The following is a 15139-nucleotide window of genomic DNA, read 5'->3' as shown; positions in this document are numbered from 1 at the left end:
TTCTTTTCTCCTAATCCTCCTCCTCCTCCTCCTTCTTCTTCTTCTTCTTCTTCTTCTTCTTCTTCTTCTTCTTCTTCTTCTTCTTCTTCTTCTTCTTCTTCTTCTTCTTCTTCTTCTTCTTCTTCTTCTTCTTCCTTCACTTTTTCTTTTTTCCTCCTCCTCCTCCTCCTCCTCCTCCTTCTTCTTCTTCTTTCTCTTCATCTTCTTTTATTTTTCTTATTTTTATTCTTACTCCTGCTAACGACTTGACCTCTTTCAAGTGGAGAGCATCGAGACATCTCTCCATCCGAAATAGACCACTCTTTTGGCCACTCATCTATACACTCTTTTATAGGGTCAGTGATTAGTTCTTTATTTTTATTTTTTGCCCTTCAGCTACTTCCTTAACTGTAAAAAAAAAATATATATATAGTCTGACAAGGCCTTTGCACCATAAACGCGTAAAAAACAATAATGAAAACCCGACTAATCTCCTTTGTGGCCTTTGGAAATATATAGTTGTTTTGAGAAAGCGTCTGAGAATACACTTCCGGCGATCACACCACCACCACCACCACCACCACCAGCCCACACACCCGGCGGCCCCTACAACCCATCCAGGCCCGAGGCAGATGGTGGCTTTGGGCTGAGCGACGTAGCAGCCCCGACTCATTGATTATGCCTCGCTAACTTCCTCCACTCCTGCCTATCTTTCCTCAGCTCTCTTGTGGCCTCCTCCCCACTCCACACATTTTTTCACCTGCTCCAGTCACCTCGGTCTTCCCTGCCAGCTTTCCGCACCTCCAAACACACGCTCATTATATTCAGCTGTCTATATGTGTTCCACTTTGCCCCATCTTTCCTCAGCTCACCTCCTTCCTACTTCACATTCTTTTTTTTATCGAATCCAACCATATTGTAAGTCATCTCCACCGGTTTTACGTAACGGCCTCCTTCCCTTTCCAACCCTTTACACACGTCTATCATATTTAGTCATCTATTTGTGTTTCACCGTGGCCTATTTTTTCATCTAACCTCTTGTGGCTTCCTCCCTACTTTACACCTTCCCATACTGTCTTTCTTATACCCAAACATCCACGTCTTCCACTGTGGCTTATTTTCCTCTACTTTCTTGTGTCTTCCTTCCAAGTAGACAGCACCAAACACTGTCTTTCACTTAATTCTACATCTACGTCTTCCACTCTGGGCTTATTTTCCTCTACTTTCTTGTGTCTTCCTTCCAAGTAGACAGCACCAAACACTGTCTTTCATTTAATTCTACGTCTCCGTCTTTTACTCTGGCTTATCTCACCTCTGTCCTGTTGCTGGCTATCTACTTCTATTCCACACCTTCACACACTGTCTGTCATCATACCCATACATCTACGTCTTCCTTACTGGTTTATCTATATTCTCTGTTCTCTCTTTGCTTGCTGTTTACTTCTCTTCCAAACCTCTTCAAACACTGTCTTTCATTATACCCATACACTTACGTCTTCCTCTCTGGCCTATCTCTCCTCTGCTCTATTGTGCTTTCCTTCCCACTCCACACTTTCACGCACAGTCTTCCATCCTGCCCTGCCACCCACACCTCTGCCTCACCACTAGCCAAGCCCCTGCTAAGCCCCCTGATATAGCTGATGTAGCCTCTCCTCACCGTTCTTGTCCGTTCTCGTCTCATCATTATTTCAGCGGGTCCGTCACATCGCCTCAACACAGCTTTCCCGCTCAGACCATCAGCCCACCGACGCATCTCACACCTTCCCTTCGCCGCCTTTTTCATCTCCCGGTATTCCCAACACAGTCCTAAAAAAAGTAATTACCATTGCCCTCACCTACCTCTGACCTTTCCTGCTTAGGCTACCTGTGTGATTTGTCGTCTGTTCCCTACAACGATGTCTGTTTTTTTTTTCCCCTCACTTTTCTCTGATTGTTAGGTTGAGCTCTCCTGGTATATTTTCCCTCCTTTACCGCAAAACAAAAGATCTTTCACTTCTCTCCGATCACAGGGTTCATCTCTCTTTAAAACACTCTCACCGCCGCCTCAAGGGACTCTCCATTAGCTTGAATGTTACAGTTTGTCTTTCCATTACTCTTCGCTATCGCCTCCCGCCTCCCGCCACGGCCTCATATCATGCGTCCACACACCTCCGCGGGGCGCCTGCCGTGCCTAAGGAGAGCCGCCTCAGATCGGCTCGAAGGACTCCGTAATCCTCGTGCATTAAGTTTAGGATGCCCTTCACCTTCCTGCGCCTCGGTCCAACACGCAGGCATTCGCACGTCCGTCTCAATGGATTTGCTGTTAACATGGTAAGAAGGAAGAGAGGAAGACCCAGGACGAGATGGAAGGACTGTATTGTGGCGGACGGCAGGGAGAAGAACTTGGACCTTGAAGTGGCGGAGGACAGGGTTAGATGGAGGAGACTCATCAAAAACAGCGACCCCGAATAGAAACGGGATAATAATGCTGCGGAAGAAGAAGATGGTAAGAGATTAAAGTGAACAGACAAGAAGACATAGCTGTACAGTAAACTATATCATACTCTTTTTACGCCTGTTAGCCTTATTTAATTAGCTGTGAACATGGTAAGAGATTAAAGTGAATAGACAAGAAGACATAGCCGTACATAAAACTATATCATACTCTTTTTACGCCTGTTAGCCTTATTTCATTTACTGTGAACATGGTAAGAGATGATAGTGAATAGACAAGAAGACATAGCCGTACAGAAAACTATATCATACTCTTTTTACGCCTGTTAGCCTTATTTCATTAACTGTGAACATGGTAAGAGATGATAGTGAATAGACAAGAAGACATAGCCGTACAGTAAACTATATCATACTCTCTTTACGTCTGTTAGCCTTATTTCATTAACTGTGAACATGCTGAAAGATTAATAGTGAACATATGAGACACTACCTTACAGAAAACCTTATTTACTCGTGCTCTATTCTACGGCCGTCCCCCTCATTTCATAAACGGTTAACATGCTAATAAATTTATACTGAACAGGGAAGGAGACATTACCCTATCAGCCAACTATATCATATTCTTTTACTTTTTATTCTTGCTTTATTTCCACCTGGATCTGATAGGAATGTCTAACACTTCCTTTGGTTCACATGGCATTAATACTGAACAGAGGAGACATTCCCATGCATCAAATTATATCGTATTCTTTATCAGTATATCCTTCTTTACTTTCTATCTGGGTCTGGCAGTAACCTCTAAATTTTCCTTGGCTCCCCATCTCCATCATTGTATCCTTCTTTACTTTCTATCTGGGTCTGGCAGTAACCTCTAAATTTTCCTTGGTTCCCCATCTCCATCATTGTATCCTTCTTTACTTTCTATCTGGGTCTGTCAGTAACCTCTAAATTTTCCTTGGTTCCCCGTCTCCATCATTGTATCCTTCTTTACTTTCTATCTGGGTCTGGCAGTAACCTCTAAATTTTCCTTGGTTCCCCATCTCCATCATTATATCCTTCTTTACTTTCTATCTGGGTCTGGCAGTAACCTCTAAATTTTCCTTGGTTCCCCATCTCCATCATTATACCTTCTTTACTTTCTATCTGGGTCTGGCAGTAACCTCTAAATTTTCCTTGGTTCCCCATCTCCATCATTATACCCTTCTTTACTTTCTATCTGGGTCTGGCAGTAACCTCTAAATTTTCCTTGGTTCCCCATCTCCATCATTATATCCTTCTTTACTTTCTATCTGGGTCTGGCAGTAACCTCTAAATTTTCCTTGGTTCCCCATCTCCATCATTGTATCCTTCTTTACTTTCTATCTGGGTCTGGCAGTAACCTCTAAATTTTCCTTGGTTCCCCATCTCCATCATTATATCCTTCTTTACTTTCTATCTGGGTCTGGCAGTAACCTCTAAATTTTCCTTGGTTCCCCATCTCCATCATTATACCCTTCTTTACTTTCTATCTGGGTCTGGCAGTAACCTCTAAATTTTCCTTGGTTCCCCGTCTCCATCATTATATCCTTCTTTACTTTCTATCCGGATCTGGCAGTAACCTCTAAATTTTCCTTGGTTCCCCATCTCCATCATTGTATCCTTCTTTACTTTCTATCTGGGTCTGGCAGTAACCTCTAAATTTTCCTTGGTTCCCCATCTCCATCATTGTATCCTTCTTTACTTTCTATCTGGGTCTGGCAGTAACCTCTAAATTTTCCTTGGTTCCCCATCTCCATCATTATATCCTTCTTTACTTTCTATCTGGGTCTGGCAGTAACCTCTAAATTTTCCTTGGTTCCCCATCTCCATCATTGTATCCTTCTTTACTTTCTATCTGGGTCTGGCAGTAACCTCTAAATTTTCCTTGGTTTCCCATCTCCATCATTGTATCCTTCTTTACTTTCTATCTGGATCTGGCAGTAACCTCTAAATTTTCCTTGGTTCCCCATCTCCATCATTATACCCTTCTTTACTTTCTATCTGGGTCTGGCAGTAACCTCTAAATTTTCCTTGGTTCCACACACACATGACTTGCCACCACCATGAAGACGCTGCCCTGCTATGAACAGTCTAATCCTATTTTTTTTACAGCAATGGAAGCAGCTCAAGGAAAAAGAAAAGAAAAAAAAAACAATAAAAAAATCCGCTAATCACTGCCCCTATTTAAAAGAGAAAAGAAAAGTGGTCGGAACAGAGGTCAATTTCGGGAGGATAGATGTCCTGATACTCTCCACTTGGAAGACACACACACACCGTAACATTTCATTTTTAAATCTAATAAAAGTTTTCAGAACTCATGAAAACCAGGACCATTATACTGTTCTCCCATGGACGCACCCTCTCAGTTAAAATTCCGGCATGTCAAAATATATACTCATCTCAACGAAAAGGCAACCATTTGATACGTTGTACTCTAAGTATATTCCTTCTCGGCTAAGTCTGATTTAAGTCTTAGGATTCATGAACACCAATTTCGATATACTGCTTTCTTCCCACACATCCCCACATGACAAGGAATATCTGGTCCTCTCAGGAACCTTATCATTAGTTATCACGGGTACACTCTATCGCCGCAGGCCAAGACCAATCAACTGTTTCTCATACACGCAATGGTTCCCGCATAACAAAACACCAATTACTTTAGGGATCAGAAGACGGTTCATGGGATTACAAACTTACAGGCACACACACACACACACACACACACACACACACACACACACACACACACACACACACACACACACACACACACACACACACACACACACACACACACACACACACACACACACACACACAAAGAAAGATAAGCTCATAACACGCCATCAAAATAAGAGAAAAACAATAGAGAAAGTTGACGGGAAAAACAAACATAAGCACATACACAAACACAATAAAGAAAAACCCGTAACACGCTACCGAAACAAAGAAGCAAACACAAAGGAGCTTAATTAAAGACACTATCAATTTCGTTCTAATAATCCTCTTCCCCTAACCTCCACGTCTTCCTGCACCGCTCTCCTCAGCTTAGCAATCCCTCTCTCTCTCCCAGACAATGCATGATGCGGTTCCCATTATTAGGGAGCGTCATGCAGCCGGTCAGCCACCATGCAGTCTTCCCGGCGGCCTCACCTGATCCTCACACATGCACAAGCCCTTCACCAGAGGACCCGCCGCCCCTCGCTCCTCCATGCTGAATAATTTCCCTGTGAGCCCCGGCCGCCGCCCCTTCATGTCTCCCTCTTTTTAAAAACGTGCTAACTGCCTTCCGTATTCCACTCATGGATATTATGTTTCCTGGCCTGATCTTCCTCTTGCTCGCCTCTCCACTCCACGTCCAGCATTACTAACACGACGTCCATACTAATGATACCAATGAAATATCACTCATGGCTACAACAACAACAGCAACAGCAATACCATCAGATCCCTTGACATACGGAGATACACGAATGGTAATAACAATATAGCCAACAGCAAAAACAACAACAATAACTCCACATATCCACCGAAAGCCTTGTAAAATCCGCGCCTGTGCAGATGATAACAACACGAACCATAACAGTAACTTGCCCTAGAGCCGCGAAATTGTACGGCTGAGGGCTTAGGTTTATTTTTGTCCCCTCGCCAATAAGTGTGAGCCGAGGATTAGCGGCGTTAAGGGTGGAGTTTGTGGAGGTGGAAGTGGAGGTGCTGGTGGTGGAGAGGGAGGTGGAGGTGAGGTAACCCTTCTCTTCCTCATTCACAACTGTTCTGTTTACTTGATCTCATTCCTACCTCATCTATCTCTTTCTTTTTCCTCTTCCGTCGTTTCTCCTGCTCTCCCTTCTTATCTGTTTCCCTTCCTCTTCCTCTTTATCTTCTTTCTTCCTTCTCACCATCGTTTCTCCTGCTCTTCCTTCTTATCTGTTTTCCTTCCTCTTCCTCTTTTTCTTCTTCATTCTTTCTCCTCTTCCATCGCGTCCTCTTCTCATCTCTCTTATCTATTCCTCTTCCTCTTCCTCTTCTTTTTTCTTTCTCCTCGTCCACCGTATCTCCTGCTCATCCTTCTAATCTGTTTCTCCTCCTCCCCATCTTTTCTTCTCTTTTTTTCTCCTCTTCCTCCTTCTTTATTTCCCCTTAAGCAATTACTCTTCCCCTTCTTGCTCTCTTTTATATTCCTTCTTTCCCTGTTTTTATCTCCTCGCTTCCTTCTTTTCTTCTTCTTCCTTCCTTTTCTTTTCACTTCTTGTTTTGTACTTAATCTTCCTTTCTCCTTCGCGTCTTCTGCTCTTCCTTCTTATCTTACCTTTATCTATTTCCCTTCCTCCACCTCTTCTTTTTTTTCTCTCTCCTCTTCCTCCTCCTTTGTTTCACCCTCAATCATTTCCCCTTCCTCTTCTTCTCCTTTATTTCCCCGAATCAATTAATCTTCCTAATTTTTTATATTCCTTTCATCCATCTATCTTCCTCCTTCCCCTATTTCTTTCTCTCCCTTTATTTCCTCTCTTCTTATTCCTCTTCCTCCTCTTCTTCCTTCCTTCCTAGTCTTGTATTCCTCCTTTCTCCTTCTTTATTTCCCTTTCCTCCATTTCCTTTCCCCTGCTCATCCTTCACCTCCTCTTCCTCGTCTATTCACCCTCCTCCTTCTACTCCTCATCTTCCTCTTCCTCCTCCTCCTCCTCCTCCTCCTCCTCCTCCTCCTCCTCTTCCTCCTCCTCCTCCTCTTCGTCTTCCCGTATCCTAATTGCCTTACTTCACAATTACCTTTTCCATAATCTAATAACGTGTTAACTCACCTCTTTACCTCTCTCTCTCTCTCTCTCTCTCTCTCTCTCTCTCTCTCTCTCTCTCTCTCTCTCTCTCTCTCTCTCCTTTTCTTCTTTTCCCCTTTCTTCTTCTTCCCTTCTTTAGTCCATCCATCCTTCTCTTCTCTCTTCGTTCCTCCCTTGCCCTTTCCACTTCAACCATCTCTTCTTCGAACTCTCTCTCTCCTTCCCTCCTCTCCTCCTACCTCCTGCTTTCCTTCCTCCTGATATCCTACCCTCTCCCTCCTTCATCCTTTCCTCCCTCCTCCTCCTCCCTCTCTCCTTTCCTCCTTCCCCTACTCCTACCCTCCTCTCTCCCCTCTCCCTCCTGCTCTCATTCTCTCTTCCTCCTTCCTCCTCCTTACTGCTCTCACCCTCTCCTCCTCCTCCTCCTCCTCCTCCTCCTTCCCTATAACCTGAGGCCCTGAGTTGGGATCTGCGAGACACTTTGATGAATATTGATAAGATGTATGACAAGCCCGAGAGAGGGAAGGAAGGAAGGAAGGAAGGAAGGAAGGAAGGAAGGAAGAAGGGAGGGAGGGAGGGTGGGAGAATGAAATGAGGAAGGAAGGAAGGCGGGATGGAAGGAAGGAGGGAAGGGAGGTAGGAAGGACGAGGGAGGGAAGAAAGGGGTGGGTAGGAAAGGACGAAGGAAGGATGGAAGGAAGGAAGGAAGGAAGGAAAGGAGGAAGGAAGGAGGGAAGGAAGGAAGGAAAGGAAAGGAAAGGAAAGGAAGGAAGGAAGAAGGGAGAGATGATGGGTGGGAGAATGAAATGGGGAAGGAAGGATGGAGGGAAGGAAGGCGGGAAGGAAGGGAGGAAGGAGGGAAGAAAGGGAGGGTGGGAAAGTAGGGAGGAAGGAAGGAAGGAAGGAAGGATAGAAGGACGGAAGGAAAGGAGGGTAAATGGTGGAATGAAGGAAAGGAAGGAAGGACGGAAGGAAGGAAAGAAGGGAGGGAGGAAGGAAGGATGGGAGGTAAAAAGGAAGGAAGGAAAGAAGGGAGGGAGGAAGGAAGGATGGGAGGTAAAAAGGAAGGAAGGAAAGAAGGGAGGGAGGAAGGAAGGATGGGAGGAATCAAGTAAGAAAGAAAGAAAGCAAAAATATAATGGAAAGAAGAAGGAAGGAAGGAAGCAACAAAAGTAGGAGAAAACGAGGGAAGGGAAAGAGAGAGGAAGGAAGGGAGGGTAAGATGGAGGTACGTAGGAAGGGAGGGAGGAGGGAATGGATTAATGAATGGATGAAAGAACGGACAGGGAAATGGATGAACGAATGAATGAATGAATAAATTTGTAAACCAAGGGAGTAAGAGAGGAAGGAAGGAAGAAATGAATGCAACAGTGGAAGAAGGAAAAAAGGAAGACTGGCGTATTGGAAGGAAGGGAAAGGAAGGAGAAAGGAAAACATACGAAGGAATGAAGAAGAGAGATAAGAAAAAGAAGATGAGGAAGAAGAAGAAAGATGTGAAGGAGAGGAAATAAATAAGGAAGAGGCAAATGGAGGTGGGAGAGGAGGAAACAGAAAGAGAAAAACAAGATAAATAGAAGAAGGAGCAGAAAAGAAAGAGTGAAAGATGGAGAGAGGAAGAGATGGAGACGGTACCGAAGAAGAAGTGGGAGAGAGGGAATGAAAAGTGGTGCAAGGGGGGTAATGAATGAGGAAGGGAGGAAGAGAGATAAGAGAACAAAACAAGGAGGAAAGAGGGAGATTGAGATGAAAAAAATACACAAAAAACAAGGAAGATAAAGGGAGGAAGAATAAAAGGAGGAGAGGAAAGGCAAATAAAGTGAAGATAAATAGAGAGAAAAAGAGAGAGGGAGGAGAGAGAAAAGACAGGAGGGAAAGGACGAAAATTAAGAGATAGATGGAGGGAGGGAGGAGGAGAGAGAGAGAGATGGGGAGATAAAGTTGGAGGGAAATGGAGGAAAAAAAAAGACGGAGGAAAGAAGTGAGGAGGAAAAAGACTGGTGAAAGAGAGGACAGGGGAGAGTGAGGGAAAATCAAAGAGGGAGATAAATGACCAGAAAAGAGAGAGAGAGAGAGAGAGAGAGAGAGAGAGAGAGAGTATACGAGATAAGTGAAATAATGAATCCGGGGAAAAGAAACATATGATAAAATTGGGATAAAGGAGAAGGGGATGGAGGGGAGATGAATGGATCAGGGAAAGGAAAAAAAAAGAAGAATAGGATCAGAGAAGGAAGGACGAGATAGAGGAGGAGGAGGAGGAGGACGAGGAGGAGGAGGAGGAGGAGGAGGAGGAGGAGGAGGAGGAGGCATTATAAGTCTTACTACTCGTGCCAACTTCACACTCTCAATAGACTCTCTCTCTCTCTCTCTCTCTCTCTCTCTCTCTCTCTCTCTCTCTCTCTCTCTCCACGTGTACATAATGGAATGGCCGGCAAAAGTTTGGTTCCTGTTCGTATTTCATGTACCACTAAATTTCCTCTCCTTTCTCTCTATCTTCCTTTTCCCCTCATTTTCTGCCTTCCATCTCCTTTCCTTCTTTTCTCTTTCTTCCCATTCCTTTCATTTTCTTCATTCTCTCTTTTTTTTCATTTTCTTCCATCTCTCATCTTTCTTTTCTTCCTTCCATCTCTTTTCCTTCTCTTCCTTTCCAATCCTGTAATTTTCTTTCTTACTCTCCTTTCCTTCTCTTCCAAACAAGCTTTTTCTTCGTTTTATCTTCTTTCCTTTTCTTCTCTCCCTCTCCTTTCCTTCTCTCCTATGCGATCCTTTTTTCTTGCCCTCTCCTTCCTTCTCTTCCTGCTCTCTCCTTGCAATTTCTTCCTTTTCCCTCCCTTCTTTTTTTCACTAATCACCTTTTTCTTCTTTTCTTATCCCCTTTTCCTCTTTTTCCTTCTATGTTTCCCCCTTTCCCTTGCTATCCTTTATCTGCCTTCCTTCCTTTCGCCTTTCTATCCTTTCCTCTTTTTTTCCCTTTCCTATCATCGAACTGCCTTATCTTTCTTCCCTTTCCCTTTCTCCATTTTCCATTCTCCCCTTTACCTCCCTTCTGTTCACTTCTTTCTCTACCTTTCCTAACCACCCTCTCCTCCGATCTCTTCTTCCTATCATTCTTATCTTCCTTTATTCCACACCATCATCACCTTTTATCTCCACTCATTCCTTTCTTCTCTCTACTCTTTAATATATTCCTCTATCCCTTTTTCCCAGTTCTCCATCTTTTTCTCCCTTCTCGTCTCCCTACCTTCTTCCTACTTCCCCTTTTCACTCCATCATCTTTCTCTCCTCTCTACATCTCTCCTTCACCCCTTGACATCTTTCTTCCATCCCTTTCTCCTTCTCTCTCCTTAATCTCTCACTCCATCACTTCACATTCCTTCTCTCCACCCTTTCATAACTCATTTTCACCCCTCCACCCTTTCTGCTTTCCTTCCATATTTCCTTCCTCTCTTGTTTCCTTCCTGCACTCGCCTGTTTTTACTTTTTATACATTATGGTGTGTAATGAGAGGAAGGATGGGAGGAGTAAAGGAAAAGAAGTGGAAGAGGAGGAGGAGGAGGAGGAGAAGGAGGAGGAGGAGGAGGAGGAGGAGGAGGGAGTCACATAATTAAGAAGAGGGGTTTAGAAACAGGAGAGAAGGAGACGAGGAAGAGAAAACTGGGGAAGAGAAAGACGAGGTAATATATGGAAGGGATGGAAAGTAAGAGGAGGAGGAGGAGGAGGAGGAGGAGGAGGAGAGGAGAATGAGAGGAACAGGAGTAGAAGGGAAGGATACGAGTGGAGGAAGTATAAGATGAGGGATAAGAGATAAAGAGAGGAAATGGAGGAGATAATGTGATAAAGAACGAGAGAGAGAGAGAGAGAGAGAGAGAGAGAGAGAGAGAGAGAGAGAGAGAGAGAGAGAGAGAGAGAGAGAGAGAGAGACCAGACAGAGGAGGGGGCTGAGAGCTAGAGGGGCAGGAGGTAAGAGAGGGAGGGGGGGGGGTGAGAGGGTGAGGGGGGTGATCAGGTGAGGTGTTAATCAGGTGTTAATGAGGCCTGACATCACCTAAGTACTCTTAATGACAACACCTGCCTTCCCCCCAATCACCACCACCACCATTACCACCCAGACACACCCTCTTCCGCGCCCCCCCCCCCCCTTCCTCCCACACACACACCAAAAAAAAACTTAATACCTGCATCATAAACACAACACGAGGAATTACTGTTTCAACGATTATTATTATTTTTTTCTTCAGCATAAACTCAATGGGAGAGAAAATTTTAGAGCAGTCATCATTTTTTTTTTTTTTACACTGAACGGTTTTATGGATCTTTTTTTTTTTCGGGGTGGGGAGGAGGAGGATCAGGGGGCGGGGGAGGGAGGGAGGGAGGGGGGGGGATTAGGGTAAGGGGGGTTGGGGGGGGAGGGGCAGGAAAAATAATGTAATTCCGTTCGCCTCTTCCGCTTATAAATGATGCGAGCGTTCGTATTTCGAGCGGCGGGCAGGTGTTTGGGATTAGCAGGTGATTCGTTGTTATGTGAGATTCGATTCGGCGTTACGAGCGGCCCGGCGCGAAACAAAATATAAAGGAAAATCTTCTCGTAAACCAGACGCGTTATTCTCAGGCGGGACGAGAGACGGATAGATAGATAGATAGATAGATAGATAGATAGATAGAGATAAATGGATAGATGAATAGACAGACAGTGAGATAGATGAAGGTAAACAAAACGTACTATTCTCAGGCAGGACGAGATAGATGAATAGATAGATAGATAGACAGATAGAGAGATAGATAGACAGAAATGGATAGATGGATAGACAGACAGAGGGATAGATGAAGGTAAACAAAACGTATTAGTCTCAGGCAGGATGAGATAGATGAATAGATAGATAGACAGATAGATAAATAGATAGACATAAATGATAAAGCACACTGGCGGAGATATAGACAGATAGATAGATAGGTAGAAAGAGGTAGATAGAGATAAATGATAAAAGATGGGAGATAGATAGATAAATGTAGACAGACAGGCAGATAGATAAACAGATAGAAAAGCGAGGAAACATGGCTAGATAGATAGATAGATAGATAAATAGATACTGATAGATAGATACGGAGAATTGACGTGATAGAAAGATAGATAGATGGATATATAGACAGAGATAGAAGTAAAACGCACAACAGGACAAAAGACAAATAGTTAGACGAGCAAAAGCAATGAAAAAAAAGGAAAAAAAACCGAGAATAAAAAAAGGTGAGGTCAGGAATAAATTAAACCTTGGCGCGGAGTTTCCCGGATGAATATTTTTTTGTTAGTTTCTTGTATTTCTTCGACACCTGTTCGCATCACCTGTTCTCGATTCGTCTGCACCCCTCTCTCAACAGGTGTAACGCGCACCTGGGGGAATGGTAGAAACAACAACAACATATATTTAAGTGGTTCAAATTGAAGATAAAGAATTCAAACCTCTGGGAATGGTTGTTGTTGTTGTTGTTGTTGTTGTTGTTGTTGTTGTTGTGGGTGGTACTGTTGTTGTTGTTTTTGTTGTTACGGTTGTTGGTGGAGGTGATGGTGGTGATAGTGTTGGTGGAGGTAGTGTTAGTGTTGTTGGTGGTGGTGTTAGTGTTGGGGGTAGTGGTGTAAGTGGGGCTATTGTTGTTGTTTATGTCATTTTAGTGATGATGGTGGTGATGATAGTGCTGGTGGTGATGTAAGAAAGGTGAGATACAGATAGATAATAAATACTGATAGATAGATACAGACAGAGAAAAACTAACAACTACTATGAAAACGAAAACAATAAACGTCACTAAACTAAACATACTTTCATAATAAAGGAAAATGAAAAAAAATGACGGAGAGAAAAAGAGAAAACGGCGCCACGCACAAAATAAGAAAGAAAGAAAATGGATGAACATAAAATGCGACACTAAAAAAATTAAGAAGAGGCTCAAAAAATTGGATAAAACGTAAAAGGGAGAAAATGAGGAAATGTAAAAGAGGACGAGGGAACAAAACGCCCCCCCCCCCAAAAAAAAAAACAAAAAAAACACAAAGAGGGAGGAGGAAGAGGAAAAAGAATACCAAGCCAAACGAATCGCTGGAATAAAGAAAGAAAGGTAAAGAGGAGGAAAGGAAAAAATAGGAGGAAAAAAGGTGAATGATCAAACGAGGTACCCAAAAATACCGAAAAAAAAGCAAAACACAAAATGGAGAGAGGAAAAAAAGAGAGAAATGAGGAAAAAGATAAAATAGACCATGGTGAGACTCCCTCCATATTGCACCCATCACCATCACCGCCACCACCACCACCACCACTACCACCACCACCACAGCCGCCGCCACCCGAAGAAGACAAGGACGTATCGAGAACAGGACGCGGTGAGTTACTGCGACTTATATTTATCAGTCCCCAGATAAAAGCCGCCTTGATCACTTCCAGGGAGTGAAAGAAAGGGAGAGAGGGAGAGCAGGAGAGGAGAGGAGAGGAGAGATGATGAAAAGAGAGAAAAAGAGACGAGAAGAGATAGGAGTTGAGGCGAGGAGAGTTAAATGGTGTGAATTAAAGTAAAGGAAATGAAAAAAAGAAGACAGGGATGAAAAGGAAAGGAGGCGAAAAAGTAAAGGAGGAAAGGAAAGAGGAGTAGAAAAGAGGAGAGGAAAGAGGAAAGAGAGGGGGAGGAGAGGAGAAGGAAGAAGAGAGAAGAGGAAAGAGGATGAGAAAATAGAAAAGAAGAGGCGAAGAGAGTTAAGTAATGTAAATTAAAGTTAAGGGAATGGAAAAAAGGAGAAAGAAAAGAAAGGAAAGGAAATAAGAGCAAAGGAAATAAGATAAAAAGGAGTAAAGTTAAGTAGAGAAAGGAAAGTGGAGGAGTTGCGGAAAGTAAAGGAGAGGAAATAGAAGGAGAGAAAGAGACAGGAGTAAGATAAAGGAGCAAAAAACGAAAAAAAAAAAAACGAGAGAGAGAGAGAGAGAGAGAGAGAGAGAGAGAGAGAGAGAGAGAGAGAGAGAGAGAGAGAGAGAGAATAATTGGGTCCGTCCAAGACAATAAGAGGAGCAGGGCGCCGCGCAGTCACTCCCGGCAGGTAATAAGATGCAGGTGAGGGAAACAAGGTGATGCGGCGACTCAATTTCCTTCACGAATTAAACTCAGCGACGGACCCACGACGAAGGCAAAAACAATGATAGTGATAATGATGCTGATGATGATGGTGATGATACTACTACTAATGATAACAATGGTAATAATAATGATATGAGAAAAGGAGATAAAGAAGAAGAAGAAAAATAAAAGATCAAATAAATACAGAAATATAAATAGAGAGAAAGAAATACATGCCTAATAATAATAAAGAAAAGGAGAAGCAGCAACAACGACAATAACAAGAACAGCAACATAATAATAATAATAATAATAATAATAATAATAATAATAATAATAATAATAATAATAATAATAATAATAATAATAATAATAATAATAATAATAATAATAATAATAATAATAATAATAATAATAATAATAATAATAATAATAATAATAATAATAAAAATAATGATGATATGTAAAAAGGAGGGAAAGAAAAAGAGATTAAATAAATACCCAAAGAAAAACAGGGTAAAAAGAGATAGATAGATAGATAGAAAGACAGAGAGAGAGAGAGAGAGAGAGAGAGAGAGAGAGAGAGAGAGAGAGAGAGAGAGAGAGAGAGAGAGAGAGAGAGCGCGCACGGGATTTGTTTAGACATATATTCGCAAACGGATTACCCAGCCTAACGCCACTGGATGCGATTTCAAGTATTGGTGATTTTTTCGTCCTGTTTCAGCGCAACGAGGGAGACTTGCCGAAAAGAGAGAGGGAGAGAGAGAGAGAGCGAGCGAGCGAGGGAAAAGGCAAATATTTGTTGGAAGCGCAAAGGGACCGGGACTGAACGAAAGCGAAAA

Source organism: Eriocheir sinensis, chromosome 33 (assembly GCF_024679095.1).
Source record: "Eriocheir sinensis breed Jianghai 21 chromosome 33, ASM2467909v1, whole genome shotgun sequence".
NCBI classification, from domain to species: domain Eukaryota; kingdom Metazoa; phylum Arthropoda; class Malacostraca; order Decapoda; family Varunidae; genus Eriocheir; species Eriocheir sinensis.
This window is presented reverse-complemented; position numbering follows the sequence as displayed.